Genomic DNA, 16703 nt, shown 5'->3' on the forward strand with positions numbered 1-16703 from the left:
GAACACATGAAACTTTATAAAGTGAGTAGCATAATTACCTCAGCTCCAGAAATCAAGAATGCGCTGTCACGGGCATGAGCGACAGAAATAGAAGGCGCACTGTGTCATCAAACCCAGCCTTGGGGGTGACCAGTGGCGTCCTGTGGTCAACATTGCAGGGGTTTGGTGGTTTTCCCAAACCCATTCTCAGCGCTTTTCTGCCTTGGTTTTCTCTCTTATAGAGACTGGAAAAGGAGCGCTGTTGGTACTCTTAAAGGGCGTCTTTCTTTTTGAGGACTTTTGTTTCTCAAACAAAATCTTTTCTAAATTTTATACATGTTTGCAATGCATAACGTTCCCACTCCTCGTGTGGAGTTGGCACAAGCACAGCACACATCTTCATTAGTGTTTACCGCCCTGGCCCTCCGCTCCCTCCCCTCCTGCCCATCTCTTGATCCCCTTCCCATTTGAGAAAGATCTGTCTCCTACTTCTGGTCCTCTATATTTTATTTTGCCCTTTGCTCATATTTTGGGTTTCTCATATAAGAGAAACTATGTGATGTTTAAGCCCGTGCATCTGATTTATTTCATTTAACATTGTGATCTCAAGGTGCATCCGTTTTCCTACAATGACTCCACTCTGTCTTTACGGCAGGGTAGTACTCCAGGGTGTGTAAACACGTTTTCTTATCCATTCATCTGTTGACAGACATACGGGCCAATTCCAAGGTTCAGCTATTATAAGTTCTGCTGCTATAAACATGTGCATATATCTCTGTAACATGATGACTTTAACTCTTTCAGGAAGATACTTGGAGAATAGCTTGGTCAAATGGAGTTTCTAGTTTCAGATTTTTTAGGAATCTCTATGCTGATTCCCAAAGTGGTTGCGTTAGTTTACATTCCAGTCAGCAATATAGCTTCCTTTCCTCCCACTGCCACCCCGCCCCAAATTTGTCATTGTCTGATTTCTTAATGGTAGCCTTTCTTTCTGGGGTAGGATGGAATCTCAGGACTATTTTACTTTGCATGTCTTTAATGGCCAGAGATGAATAGAGGGGGGAGAAAGTTAATTTTAAAAGGAATTAAGATCTATTGTGTACATGTGCCAATTCCCCACAGATAACATAAACATTATATACCACAAATGTGCACTAATTTTAAAAAAAGAATGCACCCATAGGTGCTTACTGTGATATTCATGTGTCCTGTACCACGTGTTTGAACTGAAAACAATATTCCCAAAATTGATTTCTCATTCAGTAAAAGTCTGCAGTGTAACAAAAAAAAATATTTATTAGTATATGCGTGGAATACTTAGTGATTACATTCGGCATGGAGGACTGATATTTATACACGTAGAATTTTGATCATTTTCAGTCCTCCTGCCCACATTCCACTTTCCCTCGTCCCTCCTTCCCCCAGTCCTTTTTCCACCTCTGCAGAGTGTACCTCCATTTCTCAACATATTTTTATATTGCTCTTTGTTTATTTTTTGAGTCCCTTGTAGTACAGAAACCATGTCATATTTAACGTTCTGTGATTAACTTGTTTCACTTAGTGCGGTAGTCTCAAGAGCCGTCTATTTTCCTACAAATGACTCAAGCACATCCTTCTTCATGGCAGAGTAGTATTCCATCGTATATACAAACAGCACTTTCTTTCTCCATTCATCTGCTGATGTCCACATAGGACATTTCCATGTTAAACTACTGTAAGTTGTGCTGCCATAGACATAGGTGCACATACATCACTGTAATATGAAGATGTTATCTCTTTCAGGAAGACTCCTAAAAGGGGTCAATTTCTGTACTTCTTTTTCTTCTAGTTTTCTTCTAATGTAGTTTTCTTCTCGTTTCTTCATCAAACACAGTGCAACTTTCTTTTCTCCTAAGAGTGGCCACGAGATGGGTCATGAGCAGCAACTGGTAAGTTGCTATTTGGGGCATCCAAGAGGCTTTTTAGAGAAGACAGACTCGTGATCTCTTCACACATCCTCTTATCCATTCTGGATTGCCCATTCTCAGACTTCTTGAGTCTTGAAAAAAATTTTTTCAGCTAGGCCATGTGCCTTAGGTACTTTTTTCTCATTGCTAAGACAAATACCTGACATCCAAAGTTACAGAAAGGAAGAAAGGTTTATTCGGCTCACAGTTTGTAGAGGTTTCAGTCCATAATTGGCTGGCTCCAAGGTAGGGTGGCACAGCAGAGGAGAAACAGATCATGATGGGCAGAAGGCAGCAAAGCAACCAGGGATAACTACAGCTCTTTTGTCCATTATATCTTATCCAGTCTACATAGAGTGGCAACACTCACACCCTTAATTCTAGTGCCCTTGAGCCTAGTATTGCACTATGAATAAGCCCCAGCATCACACATTCCAGCCACCTCTGAAAAAGCCACATCTATGACTGCATGAGGCTTTGGGGGACGTCTAGACACAGCCATAACAACATGTTAATTTGGTTTTGTGCTACTTGCAACTGATTGCATGGACTATCTAAAGCTACTTTATAAAGTTTCATGACTATTCAAGAGGTGAAAAAAGTGATCACTAATATTCATCATGTAAAAGGATAAATGAATTGTATTATCTTAAATGTGGCATATTCTGTACCATGTTTTTGCCATCAAATTAATGTCAAATAAATTGTGCTATATTTGGTACTAAACACTGGCCCATCTCAAATATCAGCTCTACTCCTTGCTAAACTCATGCAGAGAAAATAGTCAGATAATCCCTCCGGGCTCTGTGCCTAGGGAGAAAAGCTATGGCCTTGAACAGAGGGTTCCACAGTCTAGAACTGAATTGAAAGCCCAACAAAGAAGGAAGAAATCTGAGAGAGAAAATAAAAATTTCTGAAGAAAATGAGATACTCAAAACATTTTATGATTTTTCTCTTAAGCAGAACAAAATCTACTTTCTAACCATCCCATTGTTCATGACTGAAATCCCACTTCCAGCACTTTTTGGGTGTGGGATCTTAGATAAAGTTGTTTCATCTCCTGAGATTACCAAGTTTTTTCCAACCATAAAAATCAACATCTTACAAGTCATCTGATGGTGTTAGGTTTAACTAAAACAGCAGAGTCAAATTGCCTAGTTCTGTGCTCGACACCAAAGATACATTTATCAGAGGTCAGTCCCCCTGCCCTTTGACAAAATGATGTTAAAGACGTCTGTCTAGAGGACAGATGCAGAGTTCTTGCACAAGTTATGTGTAGTCTTGGAAAACTTGGCTCATAGAAGTAGAGTCGAGTAGTGGTTGCCAGAAGCCAGAAAGTGTAGGGGAGAGAGTGGCTGGAGAGAAACTGGTTAATGACTACACAGTCACAGGAGAAGTGAGTTCTGGTGTTCTGTTACAATATTGTATCACATAATTCAAAATAGCTAGAGGAGAGGATTTTGAATGTTCCCATTACAAAGGACTTAGTGTTTAAAATGATAGCTAGCTAACCTAAGTATTGCCAGTTGATCAATACACAAAGTATAAATGTATCAAAATATTACAGTCTACCTCATAAAATGTGAAATTATCATCTGTCAACTTAAAAAAAGGCTCCCATATGATCTCAAAAATATTTTTCATTTGCTTCACTATATAAAGCACTGTCACTATATAAAGACATCACTTGGTTGGACACAGTTATTAGTGAAAGCAATGATTCCTATTAGGGTCTAAGTTTCCTGAAGACAGTAATCATGATTTATAACTTTGAACAGAATAGGGTTTTTGAGCCAGGTAACTTTCTATTGATCTAATGATTTATCATTCCAAATGACTTATGTCTTTCAAGGTGCAGCCTTGTTAGCTTTCATCATCATTCTTACATATCAGGCTCACAGGTTAACAAAACAATTGTGAACAGAGACAAACCCATACTGTGAGCTCTAACATGAAAGTGTACCACACCCCCCAATACTTTATCAATTGCTGTTTACTGTAAACTCTTCAATATCCTAAATACCTCCATACATTGCCATGAATTCTCTCTTCAACCCTATAAAGTGGGTGTGTCCAGTGCAGTACAGAAGGGAAAATCACAGGTCAGAGACTTGACATGCACAGATACTATCCAGGATGCCTTCACCAAAGCTTGAATCCAGACTTCTTATAGTCCAGTGTCTGAGCTCTTTGTGTTCCACATCCTGAGACTCAGAAGAAACGCAGATTCTGGATTTCTGGGGGGTAAAAGGGAAAAGTGAAGAGAATCATCTATATAGTTTGGTAGAAGTTTGGGCACCTTAATAATTCATAGCCATAATATAAAAATTTCTTGCTGATGAAAGTAGACAATAATAATGCCAGACGTTAATAAGAAACCCACAAAAGATTTGTTTAATCTTCACAACATTCCTTTAAACTAGCTATCATTACCTCCGCTTAGGAACAGATGTTGAAATGCAGAGAGGTAAATTATTTTTCCAAGTAACACCCTTGACCCACACCCTAGCCTCAGAGCTCTTCCTGCCACACCATCGGGCTCCATTTGCCATGTTGTTTTGCCTGTATGTCAACGAAAAAAGGTGAAGGAGAAAGGTGAAGGTGTGGACTAACCATCCTCTTTAGCCTAACTGCTTTCTGCTGAACAAGGATTTCTTTTTCTTTTCAAACAGGGCATCTTGTGAGACATCACTCTAATAAAGTGCACATTCAATGAAGCTAGTCTTCCTCTCAGTGAGCATGCTTGGGGCAAGAATCAGAGTGCTTTTCTAAAGCTCTTTTGTTCACACTTGGTTTTAAGCATATCTTTCTCTCCTCTTTAATGTCTGTTTTTAAGAGAGCAGTAAGGGATCACTGTAAGGACTAGAAGCGATCTGGAACATTTAACAGGTACCAGAACTTACATCCAGGTCACCAGTTCAGACCCAAAGAGATCTGGTTTTTCTCTTCTGCTGACCTGTAATTTCAAGCAGCAAGACCAAACCAATATCTTTAAGCTGCCATATTCCACCATAAAACCATTTCCCACCTCGATTTACAGGAATCACCTAAGATTGTTGACATGGAAAACTCGCAGGTTGGTAGCCATCACTGACTCCCGTGACACACATGCTTAGGAGCAGGAGAGCTGGATATACACAAACAGGTGAGGTGGGATAGTAGTGCACACTCCCTAATAACTTTTCCCAAGTCTATCAAAGGTGGGACAAGGGCAGGTAGCAGAAAGAACAGCAAAATACGTGAGATGGTTATACAAGTGTGGCTTCAATTGGAAAGGACAGAAAGAATGACCAAATGGGGCATTAGCTAATCATGGGACAAAAAAGTCAAATGCCACATGTGTAAACTCTGGAGATCAGAGAATCCCAGTTATGAAGTTGCAGGTTAAAGCAGACAGCCATTAATCTAGCACTCCGTTATCTTTGCTTGCTTTCTGATTAAGTGTCTTAAGCAGTGTCTTTAGACATTGTTAAGGGAAGATGACTAAACCAGGGACACTCAACAATATCCACAGATGTATTCTGGTTCCTGGAGCAGATGCAAATGCACCAGTGTCCCTCCCGGCTCAATGTCCTTGAAAAGGCTTCCTTCTTTTTGCATCACATACTGATTACTTCATTCCTTCTTGGACCTGTGTTTCCTATTGTGAAAGAATAAATGCTGTAGTATCACTGTTCTCTCTAAAAAATAGTGATTTGGGTAAGCCTCACTATAGACTTCTGGGATGCCGTCTATCATCCCATTTCACAAATGAGAAAACTACCACAGGAAGACCTAGTAACTTTCCCAAGGTTGTGTACTTAGTGAAGTTGGAGTACACACTCAAGCATTCTTCTTTAAGACTTGTCTCCCAGCAACCACACAATAATTCTTGCTTATTTAATGCAGTTAAAATAGTTTAGTTTTCTAAAAGTATAAATGCCATACAAAGCTATAGTTATACCTGCAAGTATTTGGTAAGACCATAGCTGATCCCCATAAAAGCTAAAATTGTTTGAGATAACAAAACTAGTTTAAGTCCTAAACCACTTAGATATGAGATTATGCTTTCTAGAAATAGAAGGTGATATTCTTTTCCCTAGATCATGACGGTTATTATAGAAATATAGACATTTTATGAAGAACTTAGGAAATGTAATACTTTGCTTGGTTTTGTTTTAAAAGCGAAGCTAGAGTTAAACGGAGTATCTCTTTGAGGTATGTTTAGTTTATAAACAACAAAAGACTAATATTCCTCCCTCCATTTCTAGGCACTGCAAATAGCATTTCTATTAATGAAAATGCTAGTTCAGTCTGTGGCATTTTGAAGTGGAAAGCAGAGGCTGTACTTTGGGGCTGAACATAAACATAATTGGAAAAGGTGACGATGAACTAAACCATATTTACACAAGCATTTGAAATAATGGCTCGTGAGCGCTGTAGAATATGTTCCCCCTGTAAGTGGAATCTTGCACAGTACCCGATTGGTTCATTTCTTGGTGTCTTGCTCATGCTGTAACTCTCCTGGCTAGGTAGGAAATCTAGTCCGTATCCCCACCATTTCTCAAGTCAATTTCACTTCTCCAGCTGGATGCTCATGCGAAATAAAATCTAAAGATTTCTCAATTTGTTTCATTATATTTTGAAATCAGAATGTCAACCACTGGCAATTAGAATAACAAACTTCACAACAGAGCAGAAAATGCATGTGTGGTGGGGGTGGATCATGTGTCTGCCCGGCCCAGCCAGAATCCATTCGCAGAGGTGATAAAAGTTTTGGCATCAAATTTGCTAAATATGCTCTCTGGAGAAAAAAAAGAAAGAAAGAAAATTGGAAATGAAGTGGACTTTCCTTCTACTGCATATTTATTTACCAGTCAGTCATAGAAAACCCAAATTCATTTCAGGCTTCTTGAAAAGTAATCGCAAAAAATGATTTAACATCTCTTCTAAAGTGTGTGCATATGGCTAGAATGCTGAATATCACCTGTGGGGCAGGGGAAAAAAGCAACTTTCTACACTTTTCAGGGGGGGGAAAGCCCATTTGGACTGAACTAGTTTGCTCAGGCCACCGTAACAAAACACTACAGACGGGGTGGCTTTGGCAGCAGCATTCGCTTTCGCAGTCTTGGAGGCCAGAAACCTTACTGAGAATAACAGATGATTTGGTTTCTGCTGAGCCTCCCTTGCTGGGTTGAAGACTGCCAACTTCTTGCCACTTCCTTACATGGCCTTTCTTCAGCATGTGATTGTGGAAGGAGAAAGAGATCTTTCTTCCACAAGGACGCTCTTCCCATTATGAGGACTTCACCTTAAAGCCCTACTTCCCTCCCCATGGCTTCCACCCATTAAACCATCACACGGGAGTTAGGGCGTTGAAACATGAGTTTGAGCGAGGGCACGAAGATGCTGTGCACAGCACTGACAAAAACTATTTTGCAGGCAAGCCAGGGGATGCACTGCAAACATATTAGCCTGTGACTTTTCTAAAAGCTTTCTTACAGTTTCATGCTTCAAGTTCCATCTCTGGCCTTAGGAAAAACATAAGCTCTTCACCAATATATTCCAGATATAAAAGAAAACACCAGCATGAAGAACAGTAGAGAAGTGGTCTAAGTATTATCCAGAAACTCCTGGCATGTACAGTCTGTGAACAGGTTCTGCACTGTATAAAATTATCAGTTATCAGTGGCAATATCCATTCTCCCTGCTCTGGAATGCGATAATCATTTTCTTACTAAATTAAATATGCCCATCCAAAAGAGAACTAGTTGTGATGAATTACTTTGATGGGTAGTTTCCTGGAGGAAGAAGTGTAGGCTATGGGTTCTTTGACTTTGCCCAACAGGGCAGAAGATTGAAGTACTTTTCTAGTCACATTCTTGATCAGTTATTTCCATGACATCCTGGCATTTCCAGACCACACCATGTGATGACTAAACTGGACCTGTATTTTAGAAGAAAAAAAAAAAAACTTGCACAGCTAAATGAGATAGGTTTCAAATGACTAGGTAGGGTGAAATTCCCACTGGACTGACTTCTCTGGAACTTGAGACTTAACTATCCCCATTACTACAGTGACACCTGAAAGTTAGCGTTGCGTGTAACGTCCTCAGACTGCCTTCGGGCACATTAAGATACTCACTCCTTACCCTCCCAAATAAGAGCATCCAAAGGCAGGGATTAATTTCTCTGTTCCTCTCTCCCACCCTCCTCTTGCTTCTCTTTCAGCCCCACCCCAGCACCTAAGAGCTTCTTCTGTGGATGTCAGAATGAGTGGATGGATGAACCGAAAATGGACACTCTGCTGGACAGTGATTCTTCATAACATACACGTAAAATTACTACCATAAACCAAGTAAAAAGGGACAATTCTACTGCTATTTAAAATTGTACAGACATTTCATGCCACGCCAAAATGTCTCCTGATATTTCTGAGAGAACTTCGACACCTTGCATGATCATTTGAAAAGAACACTGATCTCTACATTTATATCCTCCCATCTCTGCCTCTTTGTGAGTTGAGAAACCCATTCGGAATCCCCTGGTTTAGACCCACTATCCTTGGGTTTACTGAATGATTTCATAAAGCGTTATAATAGATAAACTCTAGAATGCTTAAGCACCTTACAACATGTTCTTTCATGAATTATGTATTTTGGGACAAAATGACCAGGTCACAGAATGTGAGCTCGTTTCCCTGCTGACAATTCTGTGACCCACCTGAGATCTAGGAGGAGGAACATGGTGAAAAGATTATTTAAGTGATCACTAAAGCAATTAATCAGTGCATCAGTTTAAAATATCACTGCCATAACAAACTAGACTTCTTAAAGGACTTCAGGAGAGAAAATTCTTTTACATGAGCTTGATTTCAAATTTATGTTTTTGTAGCACTCAAAGATAATTGTCATTCATCTTCAAGCAGTTTGAGATATTGTTTCCTAAGCTTAGAAACCTCCAACTTTCATACTTTTGTACTTCTGTATAATTAATAATATGATAAAAAATTAGAATGAATGTTTAAATTTTAATAAATTATTATAGTAAAAAAAGCATTGCACTCAGCCCACTCAAAATTATCAACCCTCTCTAACCTTACTCTCAGCCCTTTCTAAAGGTGTTCTGCAAGTCCTCTTTCATGAGTGTCTTTAGTAGGGCTGTCATGGCTGCCTGTACACCTTGCATCCAGTCAAACACTTGCCTCTCAGGATCACTGTAACTTTGGGAAGAAGCCAGAAGTTGCACGGAGTCAGTTCTGATGAGAAAAGTGGATGAGGACACACTATAAGGTTTGTATTTAACAGGCATTTCCATAAATATTTGATCAGTGTGCTATGATCCCAAACACATTGAATGATTAAACATTGATTACAGCGCAGGTATTCCTTGTGTAACAAACTGTTTAATGACTGTTCAGACTTACCCCTGGGGCTTCCTGTGCAGATTTACAACCCGCCATTCGTTTACAACCCGTCTTTTTTTGTAGTACTCCATACATCTTGCTTATAGAGCCGTAATGTCTTTTTTTTTTTTTTGGTAAGGTACACTTGTTTATACAGTACTGTATACAGTATACTTGTCATACAGCACTGTAATGTTTGCTCATTGTACTGCACAATACAGTACTGTCATTTTATGTTGTTATACATTTGCAGTACTGTGTGAGAAAGCTATGAAAATAAAAGCAAAGTCATCCAGTTGGAGTCTCCTTTGACTCTTTCTTTGTTCTGAATATTACAATGTACATACATTGTACTACTCTTCATTTAGGGATAAATTCAGTTAATGACCTTCTTGCAAGACTGGAACTCAGTCATTAAGCAAGGAATTCTGTAAAGACACATTGCCATTAACCCCCTCTCAATACTCCCCCTTAGTTCAAACACACTTATGTCATCTCAGAGCATTATCCTTGTCTTTTATCATAAGTTTGTAAAATTTAAACATCGATCATATTTTCATTCATCTCTGTATTCCCTTTGTGTGAAGCATTCTTATCATCTCCCCTAGACAACATCTATCTGTTTTCAGTATGGTCTCCTCCATGACATCATTCGTAACTTCCTTACAATGTACTTGTAATCAATTTTTCTCAAACGCTGCTATAAACATGATATGCATATATCTCTGTATTACTATGATTTTTAGCTCTTTCAGGAAAATAGCGAGAAGGAGAATCACTGGATCAAATGGAATTTCTAGTTTTAGTTTTTGGGGGAATTTTCATACTGATTTCCATAATGGTTGTACTAGTTTCATTCTCACCAACCACATAGAAGCCTTCCTTTTCCTCCACAGCCTTACCAGCGTTTGTTATTACTTAATTTATTTTTTTCCATTGAGTTTACTGGTACATTTAAGGTAAACAATACAGTTACATTCATCATTGGGATCCTGTACCTTTACATGGTGGATCTTGGTTCTTACTTTTTCCCCATTCCCCTGCCCTCCCTTCACCCTCTTCACCCTCCCCTATTCACAAAGACTTAATTTCTTGATGATAGCTATTCTTTGGGAGTACGATGGAACCTCAGTGTTGTTTTACTTTGCATTTCCCTAAGGGGTAGCAACATTGAACAATTCTTCATGGACTTATTGATCATTTGTACTTTTTGTGTGAAGCTGCTCATTTCACTTGCCCATCTTTTGATTTAGTCTTTTGTTTTGGAGGGGATCTACTTTCATTGAAGTTCTATATATATTCTAAATAGTAGTCCTCTGTTGGAAAAATTCCTGGCAAAAATATTTCCCTGTTCTTATTTATTTATTTATTTATTTAATTTTGGTATTTTGAGGCAGGGTCTCACTATGTAGTGGAGACTGACCTGGAACTCACTATGTAGCCCAGGCTGGTCTCGAATTCACAGCAATCCTCCTGCCTCAGCCTCCCAAGTGCTGGGATTACAGGTGTGCGCCACCATGCCCGGCTAAATATTTCCCTGTTCTATAGATTGTCCTTTTGCTTTGTTTTTTGTTTCTTTTACTGTGCAGAAGCTTGTTAATTTAATATGACCCCCATTTGTCAATTCTTGGAACTATTCCCTGTGCAACTGAAGTTCTAGTCAGAAAGTCCTTGCCTATGCCTTCTAATATTTTACCTACCTTATTTTCCAGCCGGCTAAGCATTTCTGGTGTAACACTTTGTTCTCTGATCCATTTTGATTTTAGTTTATGGTGAGAGGATATGAGTCTAGACTCAATCTTCTGCACGTGGAAAGCCACTTTTCCCAGGACCATATATTAAAGAGGTTAACCTCCTCCAAGTGTGTGTTTTTGGCCCTTTTGCCAAAAATCAAATAACTTAATGTACTTGCAATTGTTTTTGCTTCCACTATTCTGTTCTGTTGATCCTTGTGTCTGCTTTGGGCCAGTGTCATGCTGTTTTTATCACAGTGGCTTTGTGATTTAACTTCAAGTCCAGGATGGTGATGCCTCCTCCTTTGCTCTTTTTACCCAGAATTATTTTTTTTATCCTTGATCTCTTCTGGTTCCATATGAATTTTAGGATTCTTTCCTCCAGTTCATTATTATTGAGACCAGTTTAAGTCTTATGGTTCTGGGACTCTGACTGTAATTATCTGCTTATAGTATTACCAAGAAAGAAAAAAAAATATATATATATATATATATTGCATCTGCATTAATAAAACCAACCTCCAAACAATTTCAGTAATTCCAACTGCAAGGTATTCACACTCTTTCCATGATTATTATGTCTCTAAGGTAAGGGGTTAACATTAAAACAGATTTTAAGCCTCTGGTTATTTCCTCAAGCAAATATAATGAAACCAAATAATTCAATAATATTTTAACTTGTAATATCTCACAAATTTAAAAAAATCTCTACAAATGAAAATTATGACCAATAATGGACTCATTTGAAAATCATTTAAAGCATTCTTTAAGTACTTAAAGGATAACAGAAAACAAAATAAGTTCCGTGGTTACTTAAAGAGCAACGTCGCATATGCTGTTGACAAAAACTGTAAAAAAGTGACTTCACTTAAGCTGAATTGCCCATATTTGGCAAGTGGAAGAGCTAAACAGAAGGCCAGTTATGGACGATTGGCATGAAAAATGAGAACACTGTATCACAAACCTGGAAGCAAAGATAAACTTTTATTTTAACCAGAAAGAGTCAATGCCTTATGTTGCCAACTTAGCTCCTCTCAACTAAAGTATGTGCTTTCCTCTCCTTACTCCAGAAAGAATGGCTATCATCAGAAAATTAAATAATCACAATTGCTGGAAACGCTGTGAGTGGGAATGTAAACTTCTACAGTGTTGGTGGGAAAGTAAACTAGCACAGTTATCATGGAAATCAGTATAGAGATTTCTCAAAAAATTAAAACTGGAAAATCCACTTGACCTAGGTATTCCCCTTCAGGTTAGCAAGTCATTATATTACAGTAATACCTGCATACCTATGTTTATAGCAGTACAATTTATAGCAGCTAAATCTTGGAAATGGCTTATATGCCATCAGTGGATGGATAAAGCAAATGTTATTTACATACAATAGAATACTACTCTGCCATAAAGATAAACAAGGCATTTATAGATAAATGTACCCTCTTGTGACCATAATGTTAAATGAACTAAGTCAGACCACATAAGTTTAAATACTATATGGTATCTCTTATGAGAAACCCCAAATATAAATAAAGAGCAAAATTTAAAAAGAGATAATAGAAGAGAAATCTTTTCAAAGTTGGAAAGGGAGTAAGAGATAGAGGGAGTGGGGAGGGAAAAAAAGAATTTAAAAAATAATTGAATGAAAAAATGACAATAGAGCTTTTGCAAATGGAAGGGGGACCAAGAGATGGAAGGAGAAAAGAGAGCTGGGAGGGATAGGGAATAAAGAAATGACTGAGATGTGTTATGTGCATGTAATAATTCTCCACAATCACTGAAAGCATTATGTACTAAAAAATGTGTACCGATAAAAAATAAGCAACAAGGGCTGGGGATTTAGCTCAGTGGTTCTGCCATCTGCCTTGCAAACACAAGGACCAGCATTCAATCCCTGGTACAAAAAAAAAAAAAAAAAGCAGCAAAATGATTCATTTTGCTCTTTTGTAAAATGGGACCATTGTAATAGTCTTCATAAATGACCAAGAATGGCAAATCTAACATAACAGATCAGAGCTTACCTTGAAAGTGTGAAAGCTAAGACAAAGAACATGACTAGGAATTACATTTCAGGGGGGAAAACAAAAAAACTTGATCCAAGAGGCCTGTCATATCATTGGTAAGGGCCTGCAGATCCCAGGGAGCAGCTGTGTGGACCAGCATGGTGTGGCTGTGGGTGGACCCCAGCCAGGGCACTAGCCAGACTTCAGAGGTGTGGGTTCACCCACCCAAGCCAAAGGCCCACCCAGAAAAGGGCTGCACAGGCACACAAGTTTAGAAAAGAGTCCCACCATACCATCATCCACAGCCAACAGCCCACCTGGAAAAGAACTACACAGATGCACAAGCCCCAGCCAGAGGACATCCTGACACCATTGATAAGTATATCGAGACCCTAGCCAGAAGCCTACCCAGATGACAGGAGCTGGGGTACACACTGTGCAGCCAAAGGCCCTCCCAGACAACAGCTGCATAGGGCTGCCAGCAAAAGGCATACCTAAATATGATCCCAAGTGTGCACAGGCCCCAGCCAGAAGCCCACCCAGACAACAGGTCAGCTCAGGGATCTAGAAGGCCACCATTCTAAACCCAGGAATTGGTGTACTGGGGAGCAGCAGAGTACAGGCTGCTCAGTGGCTTGCTGAGAATTGAAGACCACTAGGTGAGCAAAAAGTCACATCAACAAAGACACAACAGGCTGCATTGGTTGAAATGAATAGACACAGAAATAAGTCTCAAAATCAGACTTCCAGATCATCTAAGGCAACCCAAAAGGGTAACATCATGGAACAATCTGATACTCAACCACCTGGACTACCTGAACTGGCAGTCAAAGAAGACCTGGAAGAAATGAAGTCACAAATAATTTTTCAGATAACTGGAGAGATTGTGACCATAATACAAGACATGTTTAATAAATCTAGAGAAGACACAGATTAAAAAAAAATAGAGGAGATGAGAAACATGATGGAATCCCAACACAGAAAACAAATGGAATCCATAAAACAGATTCAAACATATTTCTAAGAGATTAAAAAACTCCACTGAAAGTTTAAACATCAGAACGAGCCAATGAGAGGACAGAATTTCAGATAGAGAAGATAAGATTGCAATTAGTCACCAGGAAAACAAAAATTTCTTAAAAATAGTAAGGGACCTTGAGAAAACAATCCAGCAGCTGCTAGATGATGCAAAGAAGAATAACATAAAACTGATCAGAGTCAATGAAAAAAAAAAGAGAGAGAGTGAAGACAACATTAAAAAAAATTGTTCACAGAAGTAATGGCAGAAAACTTCACAAATAGGGGAAAAGAACTTTACATACAGATAATTGAGGCATATAGGACTCCAACTAGCCTGAATAAAAAAAAATCTACACATAGGCATATAATAGTTAAGATTCTGGAAACCCAACAGAAGAACAAAACTCTATAAGCAGTTAGAGAAATGAAACAAATCACATACAAAGGAAAGCCCATAAGAATTACAGTGAACTTCTCATCACAAAGCCACAAGGCATGAAAAGCATGGACTGATGCATTTCAAGCACTAAAAGAAAACAACCTCCAACCCAGATTGATGTACCCTGCAAAATCATCTTTCAAAATTGATGAAGAAATAAGATACTTTCATGATAAAGAGCATCTTAGAAACTTCACAAATACTAAACCAACACTCCAAAAATTTTAAACAATATCCTAGGAAAAGACAACAAGGACCACAACCCCAGGAAGACCAGCAGAATGAATCCATCAGGCATGACAAGAAATTAAATGCAAAGGGGGAGAATTCAACAAAAAGAAAAAAAATCATGACAAGGACAAATCAATACATCTCAGTTATAACTACCAATATTAATGGTCTCGATTCACCAAAAGAAATAGACTGGCAGAATGGGTCAAGAAGTAAGATCTACCCATACACTGCATACAAGAAACACAATTCAAAAAGAAACTAATAGACTGAAAGTTAAAGGGTGGAAAACAATACTCCATGTGACAAGAGCCCCCCAAAAAACAGAAGTAGCTGGTTTCTTTTCAGATCAAGTGGATTTCAAACCAACACTGATTAAGGGAGACTAGAAGGAAACTACATACTTGTAAAAGGAACAATCCAAGAGGGAGAGATGACAATCATAAATATATATGCACCAATCACTAGTGCACCCAACAATATAAAACAAATACTAACAGACATGAAAAACTCATATAAGCACTAACACATTAGTAGTGGGAGACCTCAATATTCCACTGTCACAGATAGATCAACCAGACCAAAAAAAAAAAAAAAAAAAACAAAACAAAAAAAAAAAAAACAAAAAAAAAAAAAAAAAAAACAAAACAAACAATTAAATACTAGAAATCAATCAAACCCTTGAACAAATGGATTTAACAGATGTTTGCAGAGTGTTCCACCCCACAAAATAAGAGTACACATTATTTTCAGCTGCACATGGATCATTCTCCAAAGTAGACCACACACTCACTCATAGAAAATGTTTAAGTAAATGAAAAGGAATTGAAGTTATCCACTGTATATTATCAGACCATAGTGTGATGAAATTGGAGATCAATAGCAAAAGAAACCACAATAATTTCATAAACACATGGAAATTAAACAACACACTTCTGAATAACCAATGGGTCACAGAGGAAATTAAAGAAGAAATCAGACAGTTCCTACAATTAAAGGACAATGATAATACAACATATTGGAATTTGTGGGACACAATGAAAGCAGCCTTATAAGGGAAATTCATAGCATTCAATACTCATTTTAGGAAAACAGAGTGAACCCAATTACACAACCTGACATTGAACCTCAAGCATCTAGAAAAAGAAGAGCAGGACAAAGCCAAAGCTCATACAAAGGAGGAAATTATAAAAATCAGGGCAGAAATCAATGCAATGGAGACTAAGAGAACAATAGAAAAAAAGTCAGTGAAGCCAAGAGTTGGATCTATGAAAGAATAAACAAAATTGGCAAACCCTTAGCCAACCTTATCAAAAAAAGGAAAGAAAAGGCCAAAATCCATGCAATTAGGAATAAACAGTGTGAAATTACAACAGACCCAGCAGAAATCCAGAGGATTATCAATCTATTTCAAGAAACTTTACATCAATAAGATGGAAAACAGAAGAAATGGACAGATTCCTAGATATGTATGAATTACCACAGTTGAACAAAGATGACCTAAAAGTTCTAAATGACCCAATATCAATGAAATTGAAAATGTAATAAAAAACTTACCAACTAAGAGAAACCTGGGTCCTGATGGCTTCATTGCTGAATTATACAAGACATTTAAGAGGGGAACTACTGCTACTACTGTTTAAACTCTTCAATGAAATTGAAAGGGAAGCAATACTTCTAAATTCATTCCTGGAAGCAAGCAATACCTTGATTCCCAAAGCAGAGAAAGACCCAACCAAAAAGGAAAACTATAGGCCAATCCCACTACTGAACATAGATGCAAATATCCTCAATAAGATCCTTGCAAATAGAGTGCAGAAGATCGTACAACTTGACCAAGTGGAATTCACCCCAGCATGCAGGGATGGTTCAAGATATGCAAATCAATAAATGTAATACACTATATTAATAGAGACAAAGATAAAAAACCATATGATCATCTCAATAGATGTAGAAAAAGCATTTGACACA

The 16703-nt window shown here is 38.2% G+C and overlaps 1 long non-coding RNA gene across 3 annotated transcripts in view; it reads right to left on the reverse strand.

Moving 5' to 3' along the window:
* Positions 1 to 2366: 2366 nt before the first annotated feature.
* LOC104871312 overlaps positions 2367 to 16703 on the reverse strand; it is a 45163-nt gene continuing 30826 nt past the window's right edge. For all 3 annotated transcript variants that reach the window (XR_782821.2, XR_004518650.1, XR_782820.2), the window contains one exon: positions 2367 to 4162. This is a non-coding gene — a long non-coding RNA (uncharacterized LOC104871312). The remainder of the gene's footprint in view (positions 4163 to 16703) is intronic.

The sequence above is a fragment of the Fukomys damarensis genome, unplaced genomic scaffold (genome assembly GCF_012274545.1).
Source record: "Fukomys damarensis isolate Sample0158 unplaced genomic scaffold, DMR_v1.0_HiC HiC_scaffold_3, whole genome shotgun sequence".
Lineage (NCBI taxonomy): Eukaryota > Metazoa > Chordata > Mammalia > Rodentia > Bathyergidae > Fukomys > Fukomys damarensis.